We start from the raw sequence: 16,150 nt of genomic DNA on the forward strand, positions 1-16,150 counted from the left end.
TTACTGTTCATACTTAATCCTTTTTTGACTAGAGGGCAAAGAGACATTGATACACCGCACGATATCGGTATCAGCCACACTTCTACTGATTCAGAGATCAAGTCAAGCAAGCAAGTTTACTTAATGTTTAGAACATGTTACGGTTACAGGCTACGGTGGCCGGGGTTGCTAATAATGTCCTGTGGGCTACAATCCCCTGAGGAATGCCTCTTCAAAGACTATTTTCCTAAGTGTTGCTGTTGGACCACTTTTCATGTATGAACTGAAGTTGCCAGATTCATCTCCAACCCCCCTCTTCCACACACACACGCCAGTTACAACTCTTCGCCCTGCCTTGTTAATGGCCTGCTTGGTCAGCAGCACTGATATTCTCTGAGCAACTGTCCATGGCATAGCTTGAGTATAGCCGCAATTTGCAACTCTAGATTCTTTTACAATGGGTTGAATCTAGAGTTGCAACACCCTCCATCGACTCCCCACTCATCTTTTTTGGTTTGTGATCTGCTTGTCTTAAATGACGTTAAACTCACCAACATTGCAGCTGCAGTCCAAGCTTGAATTATCCTCTTTCAATCTGCCGAGCTTGTTTTTCATAGAAATCCCCCGTAGACATGTTATGAGCTACTTTCTGTCCAAAATATTCCAAGAGTGACATTCTGAGCCGCCATTTTGTATTTTTTCAACGTGCCGTAAAACAAGACGTGAGGGGGAGCGCTTGTTTAATAGAATCTTACCTGCGCAGGTAAGACACCCAAAGAAGAGGCAGACGCAGCGCCGACGCAGCCTTCTATTAAACAAGCGCTCCCCCTCACGTCTTGTTTTACGGCACGTTGAAAAAATACAAAATGGCAGCTCGGAATGTCACTTGGAATATTTTGGACAGAAAGTAGCTCATAACATGTATACGGGGGATTTTATGAAAAACAAGCTCGGCAGATTGAAAGAGGATAATTCAAGCTTGGACTGCAGCTGCAATGTTGGTGAGTTTAACGTCATTTAAGACAAGCAGATCACAAACCAAAAAAGATGAGTGGGGAGTCGATGGAGGGTGTTGCAACTCTAGATTGTACTCTCCCATTGTAAAAAAATCTAGAGTTGCAAATTGCGGCTAATAGCTAATGTGACCCAGTCTTTTCCAACTCCCTTTTATCATTTGGGAAAGTCAACATTAGACACAACATGCCCATACCCGAGGTGGGGTTGGCAAAAGGGCCTTTCTGTGTCTAGTTTGCATGTTCTCCCCGTAGGTACCCTCACAAAAAACATGCAGTAATCCCGGTCTCTAAACTGCCTCCCCTGGCCAGCCTGATGGCCTGGTGGCCACCCTGATGGAGGGGAAAGGAACTCGTTGGAATAACGTGTTCCCTCCACGCGCTGCATCCAACCAGGGAAACTCCCCCCTGTCAGGTGTAAAGGAGCGACTTGGACACTCATGCATGGAGGAAGCATGAGTTCAAGTCCGTTGCTCTCCCCAGGTTGGCAGAGGGTGTGTAGAGCCCAGGATCACATTAGATAATTGACACAGGGGTGAAAAATGGGTTACAAAATCGTGGGATAAGAAAGACACAACATTCCCATCTAACAACCGCTAGTACGATCACCTTCCCAGACGGATTCATCCCAGCTGCTATTTGTCTTTGTTTTATATGTGGATGGTTGTAGCACTGCTGATATTGAATAGCAGCACCCCCCATATAAAGCATGGTTTTGTTGTGGGTTCATGTAACCGTATCTGGTGTTTTTGTTGTGTCTTCATGATCCACGCACATGGATGTCATTTCTTAGTTAGTTGTCAAGAAGCCACTAAGAGATGCTCATCATGGTTGTTTAGAAGGCTTCCCCTGAGGAACTGGCCACTAACAAACTTGCTGCACTATGGAAACTGCATGAGCTGCAGACGGTGCAGAGTGAAGAAAGCGTACAAGAGAATGCATGAGGAATAGGAGGATGTTATTTTTTTTCTCCCCTACTTGAACAGCCTGTCCCAATGGAGTCAGACCTAAGGGAATCGCCATAGAGACGTGTTCCAGCTGCACCAGCAATGAATGGCTAGAGAGAGAGGAGGGGTTACCATGACAGGGAAGCTAGCTCTCGTTGTTATGTAGACACCTCTTTTCTCAGGACATGTTTGCTCATGATTCCATTGCCTGGTCTTGCACAGTTGATGGATGAGAGCATAGTTGCAAATCCAGAAACAAAAGTGGTGTTTTAATTATTCTTATTAAAGTCAAGTAAAGGAAGATAATAATGATGTATTTATACCGTATTTTAGCCATATTTGTGGCAGCTTATCCACACCTTTGGGACATTTTGGAGTCCTATTTTGGAGCTAAATGCAGTTTAGGCAGGGGGGCAGTCAGACAGATATTTCGTGAAGCCACTAAGCAAATCGGGACTTCCTGAAAGTTCATATAATGGCCTGTTGTGGAGCTGTCATTGGTCCATAGAGGCCCATGTATTTGGGCCCAACTTCACCCAGACTGTATTACCTTAATAAACATGGTCATGAATACTTTCTGCTTCCAGTCACTAGTTTAACGTCTCATTTCTCATGTCATATTATTCTTTTTGGAAAATGATGGTCCCATTTATAAAAAAAATGACCATAAAGTCGCGTATGTTCTGAGGGGTGTGGCTACCGTTACAGTCTATGAACTGGAGCCACCCCCCGTTTAGTCAAAATAAAAACCAACGAAGAGTAAGGGGGGAAGTCCCGCCTCGTTGTCTGGGCCAGCCAATGGCCAGCTGGGCCAAAACTGATCTAGAAATATGGCAACTTACTGTGCAAGGAATGACAGGCTTCATTTTACGTCCATGTTAGACCCGGGTCTAACACCCGGGTCTACACCCTAAACTATGAGTTTAGGGTGTAATTTAAATCGGAATCAGAATTGGTGTGTGACTATTGTCACATCACACGAAGTGTGTGTGAAAATCTTTTCGTGCAAACTCAACATTGCTCTTACAGGAAGAGTTAGAACAGGGAAAGAGAATAGAGAACTCCCTGTTCTCTCTTTTATTATTTGTATTATTGCTAATAATGTTCCCATGTAGGCTATTCATTGCAGTTTTGTAGCTTATTGTTACATTATCTAGTCTAGCCACTACGGTTGTTATTATGTCTGTATTTCTTGAATTTCTTAAAAGTACAAATTACCCCGTCAACAAAGAGCGTATCGGTAGCTTTATATTCTTTTGTGTTTAATACACAAAGCACTGGTTCTTGTTTTCCTTGGGCGATCACCTTCCTTTCTCACATTCTCCCCCAGGACAATGTGTAACTTGTGTGCTTTGTCAAATCATTCTCCAATGATGAGAAGCCACAAAATTCAAGGTGAATTTTGATTCCGTCTGAAAATGAAACTCGCCGTGGTGGGAAATTCACTGTGGCACAACTAGGTAAGTGACTGTGACCAGACAGCAGGGCCAGGCTATTGAATGCATTGAGCTCAATTTCAAGTGGTGCACCTGCCTTCTTTCTCTGACAAATCTTCAACCACATCCTAACTGTATCTTGTATTGAAAGATGTCTAATACAAGCAGAGTTAAGGAAGAAGAGTACGAACAATGGGAGAGTGATTATTTGCCATAAAACCTGTTGGGTAAGGTAAGGTTAATTTATAACTTTACAGGAACAATGAGTTAAAAGTCAACTTAAACTTTAAGTTAAACAAAAGTAATTTTTGGTTATAACACTATTTTTCACAACCATTCCACTTTTTTCCCCTCCTAAACTTCTCTAAATACTATTAAACCAATATGATGTAGTTAATAAATACAGTTTCTGACAATTTATCCCTGCAGAATTCCAATCCTTTTTGATCTACCAGAGTGGCATTGCCCAAAAGACTAGTAAAACTAGGCGCTCACTCACTCATGTGTCCGTCCGACAGATAGCCAGGCCTCTTCCCTATTCACTTTATTCTATGGAAGAAATGGGAAGGAGTTGACAAGTTGAAAGTTTTGCACCCATTGATTATAATCCCACTGCCAACGTGTTGTCTGTCAGACATGAGTGAGTGAGCCCTACAAGAGTGTGCTCCTAGGAGCGTAAATCTCCGGTCGTGTCAGTCGCAGGGTGCAGCCATCAGGGGAAATTGCTTGTACGACTGATTGATTAATTGATTGAATACTTTATTAGCCCAAAAAATTATACACTTGGGCTAAAAGGATAACACAAACTAAGTCCTGGGAAGTTGTTTCCGTTGTGCTCATATGTATTCAATTTATCAACACACCATAGAACACAGTAATACATGTCATGAACAAAAACAAATGGCTATTTTTACAGAGGAGAAAATGGAGAAACTTATAAATCCCCTCATTTCAAGGGAATGTTAACATCTATCTCCACTTGTCTTGTAGACTTCTGACAGATGCTTTTTCAGAACAGTTTCATGGATGATGTCAGGGCTATTAAGGAAAATATTAATATCCAGTCAGGGTGAAGTGTTAACAATTTATTGAAGAATATTCGAACAGACTAACAGCATTACAGATGGTGGCAGAGAAAAACTAGAAATGCACTCTGTCGAGATGCCAACTTGCGCCTTGCACACAAGTAGGCCATGTACATGTATGGCCTACTTGTGCGCAAGCAGAGCACGCCATGAGGTGTGCTCACCTCTGGCATCACTGCTTTGTATTGTATCACTACTAATGTTGTCTAATACAACTGCTGTTCTCCTTTAGACCTGTTGACCTTATACCTCCTGTCAGGACATAGTCCTGATGTTGATTCAAACTAAGCCCTGCCCAGCGCACGCTCTGTTTGTAAACTATGATATGTAGTCTGTAAACTATGATAATGTAGTCTGCAATTCAAGGTTGATTCAGCGTTCTGAGGTTGTTAGCACAGGTTGCTTGTAGACATTTTTAACATTGCCAGCACGTCTAAAAAAGAATCGAACTAGTTTAATCTCATACACCAGACTGGGCAAATAGGAAATACAACCAACCATACTGAATGGTCCAGCGGTGCCAGAGATTCACAGACAGCTACACAAGGATAAAAACAAAATCTCCAGCTTTCGGCCATCCCACCTGGTGGAGATAATGACAGTATGACTTCAAGAAAAGTTGGATACAAAGTTAAACATCCTGTAATTTTTTATTGAAAGGAAAATTAATTGTCCCAATGCATATTGTGGCATGCATAGTATTGGAGTGATGCAAACCACATTGCCGTAGGCTAGCTTATAGCCTGCAATATTTCCTCCTCATCTTGGGCTATATTCAGAAATTATAGACTGAAAGTAAATGTTTCATGGGATTTCATGGCCTTTCCCCCTTATCGTTGCTGTGTTTGAGTGGATTTGTCAGGGAAGGTCATGCTTTTAAGTCTAGAGAGAGAGCAAGCGGCTCATCCTCTGATGCGATGGGATGGAGAGACCCGACTAGGCGAGATGATGCTCTCCCGAGCAGATGAGAGATTTTACATCCACTAACCCGCTTTCATGGGTTAACAGGTTATGGCCTTAACCAACAGACACAACAGTCTGGCGGTGTAGCATGTTTGTCAACCTTCACTACTGTTATACTCGGTTGCTGCCTGCTGCCAATCTGCTCTTCTTCAGCACAGATGCTTGCCAGATGTTCTTTTTCTCTACATACTTTCCTTCCGCTTAAAAAAGAAGAAGACTTTGCCTCCATTTGGTTTCACAGATACTGGTTCAGCCAGGTCAAGCATGCGCGTGGTGCTACAATCGATAACCAATAGCTCTCAGCCTCTTTCTTGACTTTTCTCTACTTTGATTAGACTGCCTGCTTATGCCCTCAGCCCTCCCTCCCTCCCATCAACCACATCCACCACAAGACCCAGGCCATAGATAATCTATATATACATCTCCCATACTCTAGCCTCGTACTTATTCTCCTGTCTGCTTACATATCAACCCCCCCAACACCACCGCACTGGCCTCCATGTCTGCTCTCGCATTCATTCGAGTCAGTGTGTGCAAGCAGGCATGTGGACATACCGTATATATGTAATATTAATGTGCTGTGGGCAGATGAGAAAGTGTCATTTGTTGGCTGTTATTTTTCATCCTCGTTTGAAGCGTACGATGCACAGTGGTTGATGGAGGTTATTTAGTAATAGTATAGAAGGAGAATGAGGTGGGGGCGGGGTAGGCGATGTTGAGTTAAAAGGACTAGAAAGAGGATGTTTTACTGTGACATAATGGAGGCTGTTATGTCATGCCAATCCTGCATCGCTTTGATGTTCGAATGTTCAGAAGGATGGGAGATATCTGTGCAGAAGAGATGGGAAAGCATAGTCTTCAATTCTCCCCTGGTCTCTCAAGCTCCCCTTTATTTTGTTCCATGCCTTTCTCTTCTTTCGATCGCCACTCATCTTGTGATGGTAAGCTCAGCCTTGATAAAAGAAAAATAAAGAAGCCTTTAAATCTTGTCCCCGGGTCGTCTTTGTCTCCATGCTAGACCAAGGCTTTGGCTTTGTTTGAAGAGGCGCCCGCCGCCCCGTTTTCCCACTGTACACCCCTGCTCAAGTACAAGATGGCCCTCTGGCACTAAACGGCCCCTTCTAAACAGAAAGATACTCTGTTACATATACTTGTATGACCTGTGGCTGGAATGAGACAATAGGACTGGTGCATCAATAGGAGGTTAAATTTCCAATCCTGGAAGCTTCCTCTGTGTTGGACTTTGTAGTGCGTAGCCATGCACTAGCAGGACTTATTGATCTTATTGTGTTGTTATTTGACACATTGAGCAGTTGTGTCAGGTTTGGCAATCAGTGAGAGTGAAATCATTAGGGTTTAGCTTTGTTCGTGGGGGTTTCTGCTGTTTAAACAGTTAAACAGTATTTTACTATTGTTTGCTCAAGTCTAGAACAAAGGACAGGTATTGTTGCTTGTATGCACTGGACAGGATTGGCCTAGTGTCCAAGATAGTTATTTAGGGTATTAGGCACACTATTAGGGCTGGATTATATGGACAAAAACAATCAAATATTTATTTTAGATTTATTTCAGACAGACAGTGAATGGACAGGAAAAGGAAGGAGAGAGAGGGCCATAATATGATTCTGGCATGATATCCAGCCAGAATTGGTTCACAATTGTAAGAATCCATATTGATTATTTATATTATTATATTCAATATTATTGCCCAGCTAGGGAGGTTAATAGTTAATCGATTAATCAGGTTATATTCGGTTAAACTTAACCCAATTTGTGCCCAAGACGTCTCCAGACGTCCTAGGAATTATCAGTTGATAACTAATCGTAATAAATGGAAAATGATGCGGTTCTATCATTGGGTGGTTTTCTGTGAATGTAATGCTGTCTGTGTGCACGTGTGGCCGAGGAACGCACATACAAAGAGGCCGTTGTATCGCCAATGGTCAAATAAATATTTGATTAAGGAATATAATATGCCTTGTGTTATTTCTGTATATCGGCAAACTGTAGATTTGTATTTAGACATTGAGGGAGATTAAGATTCTCCAATTTTGTACAAAAACGCAGTTTATCAACTAAGCGGTTAAATTAATCAATTAACTATTAATGAATTCATCGATAATTCATCTCTCACAAGAGATTATAGGTCTCTTTTTTTTCCCCCACTGCATTTTTGTTCCTGATCATATCCCGCAGCTGTGGAATTGAAACCCTCTCCTGTGGGATTAACCAGAGTATTTACAGTCTGTTCTATATAAACCATAACATATCCATCAGGTTTTTATAGTATCCACCAGGCAAAGCCAGTGAGGGTCAACCTGATTCTCCTCCCCATCTGTTCCCTTTTCCATGTGCAGATGAGAATGAGAAAATCATCTGCAGAAAGCGTTTAGTGTTTCATATCTGTGTGTTCTCTATGAAGAAGAGTAGGCTAATGAACCCTAATCTTCCACGAATGGTATTTTTGTCTTGCCATTGTACGTAGAATAAGGGATGGAACCCTAATGGAGCCTGTTTTTGGTCGACTACTAGGCAATAGGCATGCCATTTATTCTAATCTTGCACTATGGATAAGCATGTCCTTCTATATTGGATACTTTGTTTTTTTAATGTTTTGTTTTTATATATATTTTTTTATAGAGGGACAGATAGTAGGCTGACAGGAAATGGGGGGGAGAGATGGGGGAGTGACATGCAATAAAGGCCGTCGGGATCGGGAGTCGAACCCGCGGCACACCGCCAGACTTGGGCTACCGGCCATGGTGCCTGGACCGCTGAGCCACGGCCCGGCCCAGGCCTTGGATTCTTTGTTAAAAGAAAAGTTGTTCCCCACCCCTTCAACAAAGAAAAGTTGTTCCCCACCCTTTAAACAACCCCTGGGGGTCCCTGGCCTGGACCCCACTTTGAGAACCACCGTATTAGTAAACGTCTGGGTTTCCGAGGCTACCGTACTATGGATCGACCGATGTGGGTTTTTCATTGACGATACCGATTAGTAGTGATCAAAGAGAACGATTGCCGATATTAAAATATTTTTTAATTGTCAAAATTTACAGTAACACAAAACGGCGTTCTTTAAATGCATTTAAGAATTTGTATCAACTCGGGGGGACAGAGACGGGACGGGGGACGGACGGGACGGGAAGTTCAGGGAGCTCCTATTTAAAATTTCCTATAAATTGAACTGAAAATTTAAAAGTAAAAATGCAACATTATAATTGGCTCCCATTTAGCAGCATCCTACTATAAATGCACCACGTCTGTGTGTCTGCGTGTGTGTGTGTGTGTGTGTATACTACTATAAATTTGCCACAGCTCTGTGTGCGTGTGTGTACGGTTGTAATGCACGTAACTCGAGAACCGTTTGACCCACCGACTTCACATTCGACACACACGTTCCACACCCCCACAGGGCATACACAGATCTCCATGTGGGACACCGGCTGACAGTTAAAACGGGTGCTATGAAAAAAATATCATTAGGTTCCCAAGTTGCATCGTTCCCAAGTAGGCTCGTGGCCTACTGCGATTGGCACGTACAGGTCTAGTGGTTGTAATGCACGTAACTCGAGAACCGTTTGCCTCACAGACTTCAAATTCGAAACAGGTGTTTCACACCCCTGCAGGGAGTGCAGTGCCCGGCCTCGAGTCGGTCGAACCCACGGTTCCCCAGAACCACCACAAAAGGCTCTGGTCAGGCTCTGCCAGTGGGCCTAATCAGCCTAAATCCCCTACATTTCCAGCCTCTGCCTCAGCCAATTGATTGCCATGGCAACCCCACACCTGACAATATCCTATCCTATCTGTTGGCCAGGTATAGAGCGTCGCAGTCCCACCCCCTTTCATGACGATGCCAGGCCCAGGAAATGAATCCCAATGCATTTTTCCCATAGACATTTCAAAACGTATTTATTAAGACCTTTTAAGCGTTGTACGAAGCCAACTCTTGTCGTGACAAATCATGACAACACACACAACATTTTGGACCAAACAAATAATTACAAAGAAGAAAAACAACAAAAAAGGTGTTGTAACCTGCTGTTTTTTTCTACTTTATAATTCTTTGTTTGGCCCGAAATTTTTTGTTTGTCATGATTTGTCACGACAAGAGTTGGCTTTGTCCACGGCGTAAACGTCTTTAAATAAATACTTTCTGAAAAGTCTTTTGAGTAAAATAAACGGGGATTTATTTTCCGGGGCGGGACTGCGACGCTCTATAGTGACTTATCACCTTCAAATGGCGCACCCCCCCCCCCCCAAAGGTGCGAGGTTTGCATGCCCTATTGCCTAAACTAATCCTGGACGCTAATATCCCTCTGCCAACCTGGGAGGTGCCCCGAACTGAACTCATGCTTCCTTCAATGCATGAGGCGTGAGTAGGCCGCTTACTGTGCCACCGTGCCCCTATGTATTATTATTTTAGGTCTCTCTCAATACCGCATACCGTCGGTAAACCGTGATTACCGCAATAACACAAAGTTTGTAGATGTGACATTTCCTGCAGAAACACAGAATGCTAATAAAATATCTCTTACACAATATTGGCCTACACGCGTACTGGGGCAGAACAGCATGCTGAATTCACTTCAATATTGCAAGTTTGGTTCTAAAGTCTTCCTCCCAGAGGCTGTCGTATGGGCATTTAAAGATAAGCGGAATACAAATAAATAAATTAGATTTTGTAATAGTGAAAAGTGTCATCAGTTCATGTCATCAGTGTCTTTAAAGTTTAAACGGACGAACAGAGGGATTAATATAAGGGGATTGGTCATAATCTGTGTGAAATCCATTGGAGAACATTCTTGGTTCTCGCAACCTACAGAGCTACTGGAATGGTCAAAATATAAATCCTGACTCGTGAGTCATAATACAATGTGAACTTCCTTATGCTCACACGCTCTGTTGACTTTTACATTTTTGTTCATGTTTCTGAAGAATACTTTTATAAGTCCCTGTATTTATCCACCACTCTCATATCTCTGTTTTAGTACGCCAGCTTCAGCCCATAGCCAGTGGGATTAGGATTAGGACCAAGGCCGGCTACTTTAACGAGCGCTAATTGATTTATGAGTGAGCATGTGTCAGATCAGACAGTGCTAGAGCAGTTGGGGATTACACAACTGTGGTGAATGCAACATCTTTTAACAATCCCTGCCACACAAGCATAGAGCACTTTGGCTTTAGTATTTGGGGGTTTCATCCACACTTGCAGTTTGCCTCCAACATATTCACAGTATTTGGATTTGGCTTTGGACCGTTATAATCCCATGACGGGGGAAATTCCGTTTCAACGTCACAGCAGATTAATGACAATCATTCACTTTGTGATCCAGCATGACATTTGGCACAAATACTCTGTAAGGGCCACTCTTATGGAAAAAGGTGCCAAGATGGCAGCCACGTAAGCAGATAGTGATATAATCTTTCCAGTTGTGATACAAGGATGAAATGTGGCACATATATGCGAGACGGAAGATGGCAGGACCATCAGAACTGAGACAGGATTCTACGATGTAGTTGACCAGTTCTGAGAGAACCAGTGGAAACATGTCTGGTTCTCGTTCATTCTCTGATAACTCTTTTTCACATGCTTTTAGCTGGGATCTCTCTCTGTTGTAGAGACCAAAACAACATGCACAATAGTATTTCAGCTCCTGTGTTATGGTATTTCCAATAGAACAAATTCATGTAGTCTTGTTGTTCAGGTTCATTGTCATTACCTGTCTTAGGTTAGATGCATGGGATGTTTTATCACAAAATGTTTTATCCATTTCACTACTTTGAGCATCTTACTGTCTCTTCCTAGCACGATAATTTAGTGTTGTTGAACATGTGTTGACAACTTGTGTGATTTGTGAACCTCAGTGGTTTCTGTGTCCAAGATCATTGGCATTTAATCGATCTCACGAAGAGTAGAACGAGCATAGTATAGCCATCATGTTGAAGAACATAATGGGTTGATGGTGATGCTAGGGCATATTTCCTATTTCCTATTTCCTATTTCCTAGGTCATATTTCTGTCTGTCTCAAACACATTTTTCCAATCTGTTTGGGGTTTTTATGATTCTGAATCCATTGCATTTGTTTTGCATTTGTTTTGCACGAAAAACAATCCTTGGGCTAAAACGGCCATAGCCACTTGCCCAAATGTGATAACCATAAAACCATCACATTTGTGATGACGCTATGGACGTTTTTAGCCCCTCGCGATCCCCCAGGAGTATAAGCGGTTGAAGATGGATGGATGGACCTATTTTGAAGATGTAGGACACCTTAAGTTAAGACCACCAGGTGGCTAAGACAGGCATTACATGTGGCGTGGTGAAAGTCTATTCCATATACATGTGGCGTGGTTAAAGTCTATTCCATATTTGGGTGTTATCAGTACTGTTAGCACTAACATTGCATGTCATGAGCAAAGGGTCATTTAGGTGTGGAGGTGGGTGGGTGTCGTACATGGTTATTATAGAGATTGCTGGCTTTTCAAAAAACAGTGTTACTTGAACTCAGGATGAGATCAAGTTCTACAGTTTGGTAAGGTAGCTTTGATAGTTGGTGACATTGATTGATTGATTGCTAACAAATATAATTTGTATTCAGTTTGTAGAATGGGTACAGTTCAAAGTGAATGGGTCAATGGAATACAAAAATTGTACAATACAATTGTACAATACAAAGGATTGGGTCCTCAATTTTCAATTCATCAGAACATTTAAAGACGTACAAGTATACACTACTATGAAGAAAGGGAAATCATCTCGTGTGAAGTGAGGGGCGCTCTAATCGTACATCATCGTACCTCATCAAGAACGGTGGTCCCTTATTGGCCAAGGGTGGCATACCCAGTCAATTTGCTCAGACACATATGACGTAGATTATCGATTCAATGTCAATGGCATTATTTAAAGTTTGTGTTCAGACACTATAGCTGTTATATGGAAAAACGTGTACAGTATTGGGGGGGGGGGGGGGGGGGGGGTCATTACATTTCTTTTTATCTACAAGTAAGACGCGCAAACGCGGGAAGCGAACGCAGCTCGTGTGTGTGTGGTTGTGTGTGTGTGTGTGTGTGTGTGTGTGTGTGTGTGTGTGTGTGTGCTACAGCTGCGCCCTGTGTGTGTGTGTGTGTGTGTGTGTGTGCTACAGCTGCGCCCTCTGGTGGCGGGCGGGTGGTGTAACAGCGGGACAGACACACAGACAGACACACACACAGACACACAGACATTCAGCCCTTGCTGTCATAGTAAGTGGCTCACTGCGTTCGCAATCACTGCGTTCGCAATAATTTTTATCCCACGATTTTGCAACCCATTTTTTTCACCCAGTGTCAATTATCTAATGTAATCCTGGGCGCTACACTTCCTCTGCCAACCTGGAAGCTGATTCTTTTCACCTGACAAGGGAGAGTTTCCCCAGCCGGACGTAGCGCGTGGAAGGAACACGTTATTCCAACCAGTTCCTTTCCCCTCCATCAGGTGCCCCGGCTGGCCAGGGGGAGGTAGTTTTAGAGACCAGGATTACTGCATGTTTTTTGTGAGGGTACCCGGCTAACCTAGAGGACACGGGGAGAACATGCAAACTCCACACAGAAAAAAATTGTCCAATACGTTTTGTTATTAAAATGCAATCTAGTTGATTGCTGTGGTATCAATCAGAGGGTAAATGATCATTGAGTAACGTTAGCTCTGACTCACACATTATGTGAGATCACATATAATGTATCACGTATATAAAAGGCCTTTAATATAGCCTATATCTATGGGCTCTAGCTCGCTCGCTCGCTCCTTGTAATGACAGGACAGGAAGATGCAGCAGCCTCTGTGCGTACCTGTGCGTAATGTTATATGACTATATTGTTAGATTGGAAGACAATACAGTCTTGGCTGACAACACCAATTGAAAGTAGAGTTCCAAAGGATTATGGTGATCTTTTTAATTTTAAGAATCGCTTAAGAAATAAGCGAGATATGCCTTAGTATAATGTCAGTGGTCCTGGAGCGCACACAAATACATTTTGATAGCCGTGACGGGCACGCCTAGATTTTCATTCATTTTTCAGATCATTGTACAATATGTGACATATTTCTTTCACCCGGTATTATTGATGTGAGTTGATCAAAACATTATAGCCTAATGCTTGACTTGACTTGTCTTGTAGCCTAGGCTATAGGCCTACGGTATATAATGCAGTGGTAACACTATAAATCATATACTTCTGATGATACATAACCTTATCTTTCGGACATGTTCATTGCGTATTATTCCCCAGGTGATTTTTCTTTTAACTGTCAGCTATTTTATCATTTAATTAACTTTAGCTCTGTTATAAAACCATCATTAACCAATGTAATCATATTGTGTACATGTTATTGATTGTGTTGTGTAAAGCAATGTGACATTCTGTTTCTTTAAGACTAACTAGACAACCCTTGACTGTAGAAAACGATGAATAAAATGTATCGACATAATACATCGATCATGACTTATGACTTATACAGGTCGATTTTGAAGGTGCAGTTTACCAGGTCGTGATACATAAATTGGCCTCGCTCTGCGCACATTCGTATTATGAAAGGCATATCGGCCCGTGTTGAACGCACTCGGCCCGTGTTGAACGCACACACATTTGGCATACCGCGTCCCTGAATATTTTAGCATTGTGGGAGTGTCCATATGTTAATTATTCTCGCTTTGCGCAATTTGCTATTAAGCCCCTTGACCTAAAGACACTCAGCGCATAACGATTAGACGTGGGTCTGACCACCTCATAAACGCAACAAGCACTGTTTGATTTGACACTTGAGCGGCTCTGGAAGGCTGGTAGAGTGTTGCCATGTCTGTTTATTATAAGCGGCTTATTTTTCTGTAAAGTTGCTTTGTGTGGTTGCTTTTCTTGTTTCTAAAGTGGTTATTTGGGCTTTTCTCCTAATGTTGTTTAAACCAGTGATCGTCACACAGCACATTCCCATGTGAAGGATCCCCAGATGAATGCATTTGCCCAACTAAGGACAGCTAATCCAAAAATTAAATAAAAAGATTACTTTTGAAAATAGCAGATCTATACCAGCTCACAATGCATCACATTCATTCATTAAAACTATGAACTCTGACTGCAGGGGGATATATAATGATCATTATAACAATGTGCAAGTTGTGCATATTGTGCATATTTAAAACGAAGGAAGAACTTTATATTTGTGGACAATCAAAATATGTTTTTTTATTTTAATGTGGTGTCATTCAAATTAATCTGGATATGGCAGACTCACTATTTAGAAAATAAAAACATGGCACTTCATTTAAAATAGGTTACAGACCCCTGTTATATGCGCTTATTTTTATAGACCTATTTACTTGTTTCTATGAGACATGGCAGTTTTGCGTCTTTTTAAAAAAAATGTTGAGATTAGAAACGGCCATAATTCTTTCATTTCTCAACCTTAAAAATAAATAAAAACATCTCCATAATCCGTGGGAAATGTGCTTTCATATGCTGTATCACACCCGATTCAAGTCTTCTTCAATAAAATGCTACGAGCGAACTCAGCGAAGACCATACCATCGGGGCCACAGCATTACGCAGCACGCATTCAACTCATTCCTTCGTCGTGACTTGAATGAAATAAAATATAATAAACGTTATTTTACTGGTGTTTTTCAATAGAAACAAATAAAGAGCGTGTGTAGGCTACTGTGTGCAAGTGCAACAGTGCATATACATGCATGCACTAGGCTATATTTCTTCCGTGTCGGGATGGTGATTGAGCTCTTCAAGTTCACAGCCCGTTTGGTCTTTCATAAAAAAACGTTGATATTAGCCTATAAACACTCATGGTTCTCTCATTTCTCAACCGTTTTATTAAATGTAAAAATCTCCATATTCCTTATGAATCTTGCTTTCATTCGCTGTATGGTACATGGTTCTATCGTTATCGAATTAATTAATTACGCATGGATTGGCAATTTGCCAATATGCTGCTATCTACTCGCAATTCCATTCCGATCTGAAAGGTGGGTCTGTTCTTTTGAGGCATAAAGGTGACAGCATGCAGTGCAATAGGAATAATTAACCCAAATGTGACAAAGGCATGTCATGTCTTCTATGGTGCCAGCCTGAAGAAATGTCATACCACGACCCCCAAAGTGCGCATTCCGTATGTGACATCAGCTGACTGGTAAAGAGAATAGTACGGACATGTTGATTGGGTACGTCTCAAACACGCCTTAAACACACCCATGACTAATTCAAGGCCGTTTTGCGCACTCCGCGGGGTGTCAAAAGCGCTTCTTAACATGCCCAAAATTGCAATATGACATACTACACGCCCCCAGATCATAATACTGTAATTAGATTAGTAATATAGAAGTAAGTAACATAGAAGTCCTAAATCGACCCCATAGGCTTCCTCGCTGTTCTCAAATAGACTACTAATAATGCGACAATACCAGAAGTCCATTAACGTAACCAAAGCGATGCAATGACAACAAAAAGATAAAACTAATCACATATTGACTTCTTCGTTGCAATGAACATTGAACAGCCAACTCAACTGATTGTCTTGGGCGTGTTGTGTGGGTCACGTTTAAAAACACAAAGAACATGCTAGAGAATGACAAAAAATCACACCCGTGTGAACCGAGTGGTGCAACTCCCCTCTCTCTCTCCCCCCCTTCTCTCTCCCCCCTCTCTCTCCCCCTCTCTCCCCCTCTCACTCCCCCTCTCTCTC

At 42.1% G+C, this 16,150-nt stretch overlaps 1 protein-coding gene across 2 annotated transcripts in view; it reads left to right on the plus strand.

The window, feature by feature from the left end:
* Positions 1-16,150, plus strand: part of LOC310856816 (beta-1,4-galactosyltransferase 3) — a 43,099-nt gene that overhangs the window by 1,110 nt on the left and 25,839 nt on the right. The window lies entirely within an intron of this gene.

This window comes from Protomyctophum parallelum (genome assembly GCF_964188405.1).
Source record: "Protomyctophum parallelum genome assembly, chromosome: 3".
Taxonomy (NCBI): Eukaryota; Metazoa; Chordata; class Actinopteri; order Myctophiformes; family Myctophidae; genus Protomyctophum; species Protomyctophum parallelum.